An 8,270-nucleotide genomic window follows, 5' to 3' on the forward strand; every position below is an offset into this window, starting at 1 on the left:
AAAGACCCCAACTGAATGAATTAAATGTGAAAAAGGAAGGATTTAAAAACATCACATGTCTACTTTAAGATTACCCATCGATGAATACTTCTCGGTGTCATGTTAGTCGGAGTCTCAGTCATGCAGAACACAGTAAATCCTATTTTTAATGTATGTTTTGCTTATTTTTTTTAAATGACTGTTTTATGAAAACATTTAACCACTTTTTCAAAGAAAATTCTCAGTTCATGCCAGAAAAGTACAGAGTTCCAAGCTTACAAGCTGTAGTTTATTGCTCCATTTGTTGAGAGCTGAACTCGTATGTAAATCTCTCTCTCTGCCTTCCTTCCCTCCTGAGCGGCCTGGTCCACCTGAGAGATGTTTTGGTCATGCACGAAGGCACAAAATGGAGTTAAACTGACTGGGATTCAAATGTGGATTGTATGCACTGGAAAGTTGAAGAAATAAATGCTCAGATCTTTTTTTTTTTTTTGGTCTTGATGTTGTGAAACAAATGTGAGATATAAAACTATATAATATAAATATAAAGCATGATATAAGACAATATTAACAAGAGGGAAACATCACACTTGACACCATAAACACCTACGTGTTCACCACTCTGCTTTTAAAAAGGAAGACAGAGTTTTTTTCACTGAACAAGCAATTATTTTTTCTCATTGACAGTTCAGTGCTAATAATGGCTTTGGATGAACTTTGCTGCAAGTCCACGACAAGCTTCTTTTTCAATTCTTTTATGCATTTTTCTACAATCTAACATAGCTGCATATTTGCCATGAAATGACTCAGTCCTGAGAATTCTTCCGATGCTGAAATCTCCCGCTCTCTTTGCGGTTATTAGCTCGTGACATTAGCAGAACAAGTGGAGTGAAATGTCTCATTTACAACTTGTGAGATTTTTGTCAGCCTTCTGCGTATTCTGCATTAATGATGTAAAAATGGCACAAATCACATTGTCCTTGGGGGTGGAAACCTGCACAGACTTCATTACAAGGTGCTTTTAATTAGTTTTTATAATTAAAAGCAGAATATCGGCTGCAGAAATGCCGGAGGCTAAACCGAAATGGCTCAAAAACATTTTCACGTTCACTGGTCTGGGTTTGCAAACTGTCTCCTTTCAGTACGGGCCTAACAAGAGTCAGGAGATAAAGAAAAATAAACCAGGAGCAGGATTTTGAAGAAAGTACATCATCTTTATTTGCTGAAAAATGGAGAGGGTTGGGAAAAGGAAAAGTAGGTGAGGAGTTGTAGGAAGTGTTCTTTACTATTTTAGCTGACCATATGCTGCAGCATGCTGTCCAGAAGGACTGTGTGGTATATTACTCACCCAAAGCCATATACTATTAAACTTATCCCCCAGCTCTGAGGTAATTTGCAGTGTCAGGTTAAAAAGACTTCAGTGCCTTAAGATGATGGGGATAATTTAGGCTTTAATGAGTGGAAAGCATATATAGTGCCATATGTGATTACTTTTTAGACAAGGTCTGAAAAAGACAAAGGATTTTCAATCTGAAACTTAATTTTGATTCCATTTTTGTTTAAAGGGGCAATCTCATGTAAAATCAACTGTTTTGAGTTTTATATCATGTTATAATGTTATACTCTCATAAAAAACATGCCCAAAGCCTTGCTCTGACTCATTCATGCATGTTTGAGAAATCCTGTAGCGTTTTTAGGAAGCCAGCAGAGGAGCAAAATGACAGGTGGGGACCAGAAACGCCTTTTGGGACCAGAAACGCTCCTGGGACGTGTCTTTAAGCTGAACTTCCTCATGGTAGAGCGCACCCCACCCTCACACACTCCACCTATGACTCCTGCAGGCTCTCGGGTGAAAGTGAGAGTGAAACCTAACTGTCTGCTGAGCTCCACTACTTCTCACTCAGTGAAGCTCTTTTCAGATTCAAAATACCTTTGAGGAAATGTATTTTCAGATGCCAAGTAAACTGCATCATAGCGCACATGCGACCCCCACGCACCGAAATGGACGGGACAGAAGCAGAAGGTGGTTCTTAAAGAGACAGAGGCCAATTTCAAGGTGTTTAGAAGAGGAAGTGATGAGAAGATAAGTTTATTTTCTATTTAAACATAAAACAGCATTTTAATAACAGCTAAAGGTGACATAGATACTTTATTATGGTATAGTATTTAAATACTATATATGCCTGAGAAACACATAATGTTGGCCCTTTAAATTAAAGCTCTTTTTACAGCAGCAAAATACTGCATAGAATGACAACTACAAAAGGATTCAGGTTCATGATTGGATACACGCAACTCCTACATGGCAAATTTCTTCTCAGCTGAGACTGACAGGAGATTCAAATTATTTCACTTCAGATTTTGAGAATCATATGAAATTAGAATTGTATCCAGCCGGTTGTCTTTGTTTTATCCGAGTATATTCACTGTATATTATCAGAACCCACCTTTGAGTTTGTGCATTTTTATTTTTATTGTACATTATCATAAATACCATCTCATTTATGAGGCTCTGTTGAGCTGGGATCAGTAATAAACACACAGCAGCATAATTTATTTTTCTTCCCCTTAAAGAAAAGGGGAAAAAAAAAATCTGTGCTCTCCCAGTGGTTTCAGCTTATGTTTTGTCAGGTATAATAAACTAGGCGGAGGTTGCAAAATGAGGGCACTCTTTAAAAAATAAATAACTTAAACAGAAAAACCTTTAAAGCTAAGAAATAAAGAACAAAGTGGGAGTCATAAGGAGCTGGGCAAAATAAACGGTACAAAGATCGAACGCCCTGTGTGTCGGAGGAAACAAGAAAACTGTAAACCTGGTTGCTCATTAGTCCCGCACTGTAGGGCAGCTTTTAAAAACCCCAGAATATTAATCAAGTTTTCTTTCTGACATCATAAAAAATGGTCCATCCACATTTCAGAACATTAGGTTTGAGTTAAATGACATCAAGCTTTTAGGAATCATTAACCTCACAGTCGTTTTATAAAAATCCATGTTTCAGTAAATGAGCACGCTGTAATTAGCCTTTGGTTTTTTTTAACCATCAGGTTGTGTAACAGCTCAAGATAAAAATTTAAATGTGTTTTATCATGTAAGACTAGTTTATTTTGTTGAGCATATTATTTCTTTGCTGTCTTTTTTAAAGACTTCCTGAGCCAGTTTTTCCTCTCTGTCCACAGGAAGTGAGAGAAATTATTGTGAGTTTTAGATTTTCAAACTCAGGCTCAGTTGAGCTGTTGCCTCTCAGCAAGAAGGTTGCCGGATCAAATCCCGGTTGGGGACCTTTCTGGGTGGAGTTTGCATGTTCTTTCCGTGCAGGTGTGGATTTTCTCTAAGTACTCTGGTTTCCCCTACAAACCAAAAACTTGACTTGGTCTGAGTGAGTGTGGTTGGTTGTTTGTCTCTGTGTCCCTGTGATGGACTTATGACCTGTCCTGGGTGTCCCCCACCACACATTGTGACTGATAAAAAATAATGGTTGGTTAAAACTGATGAAAAATGTTTCATTTTAAATGCTCAATAAGAAAAACAAGTTGATGACAGCATGTAGCCGAAACTCATCCTGTTTTCTGCCCTTATTAAAAACATGGTACTTTTGGAGTGCTGGTAGAATTTTAGATATTAGCAAATTAGGAAATTTCTATTTATGAGTAATTTGCTTCACCACACGTTTTTTTTTGTTTTGATTCCTTAAAAATATTCAAATTCATAAAACTTATAGCACTTTCACAAAACTGAAATATGTTTTATGCCATATTTTTCTTTTATGAACAACAATTTGAAATGTCAAACATGAATTGAAATGCAACACTCAGGCCTAAGACTTGAAAATGGCAATTCTTTCTTTAAAGAAATGCTCAAATGACATCCCATAATGCCTTTTAGCGCCTGTGAGTGCAATTCTTTAGCTCAGCATCTGCAACCAATTTTTGTTTTTGCTAGTTTTGGTTAGCTGTGGTGGTCCTCTTGAACTGGATTGACTCCAATTGGCAACGTTTCAAAAACAGATCTTGCTTTATCTGTGAGCATTCAGAAAATGTATTTTAAAGGCCTCAGTTCACTTAGATTTACTGGTCTGTCTACATTCCAACCCTCACCTATATTTATGAGGCATGGACCATGATGGAAAGAACGAGATTCCGAATATAAGCGGCTGAAATGAGCTTCCTTAGAATAGGGTGAGGAGCTCCAACATCCATGGGAAGCTCGGAGTAGAGCCGCTGCTCCTCCACATCGAAAGGAGTCAGTTGAGGTGGTTCATCTGATTAGGAAGCCTCCTGGACGCCTCCCTTTAGAGGTGTTCCAGGCACGTCCCAGAAGAAGAAGATGGAGATGGAGGCCTCAGTTAATACCACCTCAATTTTAGACTAAATATATGTAAAACTGATATAGTTGTTGTTATTTCAGTGTTTGCTAATGTGGCTCACCTACGGCAATCATCTTCAATGGGATTAACTCCAAAAGTAATCAGTTGCAGATGTGCAATCAATGATTACTTTCTGAAAGTTGCATTAAAATCCATCCCCTGCTTCATGAGATATTTTGTAAATGGTACAGACAAACACACACACACACACACACACACACACACACACACACACACACACACNCACACACACACACACACACACACACACACACACACACACACACACACACACACACACACACACACATTTTTACTCTGCTTACCTTGATTACAGCAGTGGGCAATAGTTCATAAAAACATTTCAGGTTGTATTTAAAGCTTAATAACACCAAATATAACAAAATGATCAAGACACACAACCAACAATGAGAAGTGATTCAGACATTTGGGTGCCTGTATTTTTATTTATTTATTTATTTATTTTTTTGAGGTGCAACATTAAGGTTCGGATTTATCCACAAACCAAGTTTAAAATATGTCTGACTCTCATAACCATGTCAATTAAGTATGTGCTAGAATAAAAAATTATTTTAATTTGTATCTATAAATATTTGCTCAAATATTAGCACATTAGCAAGTTAGTGGGCTAATATTTGAGCTCTAAATACTGGATGGCATCTTTGACATGATGTAAACAACGCATCTGCCTCCATAAAAACCTGTCTTTCATTATTTATGCTGGATTTCCAACATGTTAAAATATTATAGTTGCTTATTTCCCTAAATACTTTAGAATCTATTACTTCTACACCTGTTTCAAAGCTGTTTGAAATTTTCAATTAATTTGAGCCTAACACCAGAACCCTCCGGACTCAGCTGTGCTGTTGTCATGTAGCCATCAGACAATGATGCTGAATAATGTTTCTCTTTTCTTCACCAAGATTTCTGTCTCTCTCCTCCTCCTGTCCCCTGGTTGTTGTAATGTATGCTGATTGCAGAGTCTACAGAGAGCAAATCAACAGCCTCTGATAAGCACAGCATTGTAATCCATGCCAAGAAGGAAAAAAAGAGAGAAGAATGATAACTTCCAAATGCCAGTTGTGGATGCAGCCTGTACACGGACAGATAAACTGCTGGTGGGGATGTTTTCAGGAGGATGTGGAGTGAAGAAAAGGGAAGACAGTTCAGGCGGGCTTAACGTAAATTAGTGTAATTACTTATAACTACTTAGGCTAGTTCAACACCCCGCTGTGTTGAACAGCACTGTCTTTACAGGAATTAAACTGATTAAACCCAATGCATGAATAACAAACAGTTGTTCCTGTCAGACGTGCAGCATAGTTTTAGGCGGGGAAATGAGCTACAGTGAGGATTTCTTTTCTTCCTGCTACAGCTGTGAAGTGATGGGAAACTGAATTTTACTTTCAGGTGAAATGACTGGACTAAAACATTGTTTCTTAAAGGTAATCAATCTTCAATTTAAACACTGTACGTCTGTTCCAATCAGCATTTCAGAACGCCAAGATTTTTTTTTCACGTGGTATCTGAAAACAATCTGTAAATGCTTTTCTTACTGTTTTCTTTCTTTGTTTTTATTCAGACAGCAGAATCAGCTGATGGAAAAATTTCAGTTGAATATTTGAAAGTGTGTGACTGACATCTAGTGGTCGACATGGATCAAAGCATAAAACAAAACATTGTTTTGTTATAAAGCAGAACTGTGCATGTGTATGTGCATGTAACATAACTGTGCATTTATCAGACATATTTTGTGAATCACTGGATGTATTTGAACAAACCCTAAAAAGATGGCCACCCAAACTAAACAATAGTATTTTATACAGAAATGTCTTACTCTTTTACAGATATTGAGCTAAAGATTAGTGTGGTAGTAGCTGAGAGTCCCGCTCAACACAGACTTTTGATGTTTTTTACGATCTGTTTGGTGTCAATGCTGTCTGTTAGCAAAATATCTCATGAACCATAGGAAATATTTTAGTGTCCTGATGCATCTCAGTAACCCTGGTAGAAAAAAAAAAGTTTTTCCTCTGGACAGGATCTTTAGTAAAACGTTTCGTCTCTTCTCCAAGAGACTTCTTCAGTCTGAGGAGTTTCAGGTAAACTCAGCCTTATAAGCACTGCCTCCACATGGTGGACAAACAGGTTTAACGATGACAATCAACACATGCAATGGAGGACCCTCAACCAAACTATAGATCGTTTGTGCCCTGATCACCACCTGTTGTTTATAGAGGGTCATGTGCTCCATCACCTGACTATTGTTGGGGCTCTGATTATCCCTTTTGCTCACAGGAGGCTGAGTCATATTTGCAATAATAGCATTTTAGGAGGAGGACAACTGGACACGAAGGCCTCCACCTCTGTTTAATGATGGACGGTTTTTCTTCACAAAGATGGCTTCCTTTACTCCTCTCTCAAACAAATGTTCCTCTCTATCAAGGATGAGAACATCTTCATCCTTGAAGAGTGACCGCTGGCCTGTAGATGAGTGTAAATTACAGAATACTGGCCTGTAGATGAGTGTAAACTAGAATCCTGGCCTGTAGATGAGTGTGAACTGCAGAATCCTGGCCTGTAGATGAGTGTAAACTGCAGAATCCTGGCCTGTAGATGAGTGTAAACTGCAGAATCATGGCCTGTAGATGAGTGTAAACTGCAGTATCCTGGCCTGATTATGTTGTTCTTCTGTGTTGGACCATTCATTTGAATAGTGGCTGCTTTGTTTCCTCAATGTATAACTTGTCACAGTCCTCCTGGCACTTAACAGCATATACAACATTACTCTGTATGTGCCAGGGAACTGAATCACTGATCTGGTCACCCTGAAACTCCTCAGACTGAAAAAGTCTCTTGGAGGAAAGACTAAAAAAACTCGTCGAGAGGACCTACTCATTATTATTTTTAAAATATATGTTAGTAAAACTCTGTTTTGTTATTTTTATTGAATGGACACGTACAGCTGAATGAGGTTTGGAGTCAACTATTTCCCAACTAATCAACCTTAGCCCAGACAAGAAGGGGTTAAAACTCAATTTTGTAGATAACATTATATTCTGAGCTACTGATATCTTGCAAAGTTGCATTTCTCAGGCCAAGATAATCAAATAGATACAAGTTGATATTTAAAACACGTTTTCGGTTTGGGAGGGTTGAAATTGTGTCTGCTTTAAGAGAAAGTCCAGTAGTTCCAGTGATAAGAACGTGGATCATCTCCTGCAGCAGAGGTGGAGGCAGTAACTTGACCTTGGCTCCTAATGGCTGCGCGACAGTAGCGCCCCAACCCACTGGCCTGTCTGCCCCCTGTGCTGTGTCTATTTATAATGTCCAGACACAGTGCAGAGGTTATTCAGAGGTGGCAGGGAGCAAAAGGCAACAGAAGAACAAAGGGTGAGAATGTTTGTTGTTATCACACCAGCTGTTTGACTTAAACTGTTGTTAACTTGTTAGGAAAATCCCATTATTATTCCTAATCATGGATTTCAGATTTACATGTTTACACAAGACTGGGACCCTTTTTGACTTTCCTGTTCTGAACTTTATCACTTTTATCACAGTTTTTTATTTGCTGGGTACTTATATAACACATTTGTTCTTCAGTCTGACAGTGGGTTTTGTTTGAATTCGTCTGAATTGTTTGATTCCAGAAGTCTCAATGGTAAGTGTTGTTATTTCAATGGTATTTATTGCCATTGCAAACTACCAAATTTCACAAAAAATGTTATCCTGACCTATATAAAATTGTGCAGTTTAATTATATATTATATATGTATCAATATGAAATTCTGAAATGTGGGTCCACACTCAATATAAAGAAAGCCTATAGTATGGGGTGCCGTTTGCAAAGTTACACAGTGAAAAATTACCACCAATATTTTTGTTTTATTTAGCCTTTTATAAGAAAAA

Source organism: Austrofundulus limnaeus, unplaced genomic scaffold (assembly GCF_001266775.1).
Source record: "Austrofundulus limnaeus strain Quisiro unplaced genomic scaffold, Austrofundulus_limnaeus-1.0 Scaffold528, whole genome shotgun sequence".
Taxonomy (NCBI): Eukaryota; Metazoa; Chordata; class Actinopteri; order Cyprinodontiformes; family Rivulidae; genus Austrofundulus; species Austrofundulus limnaeus.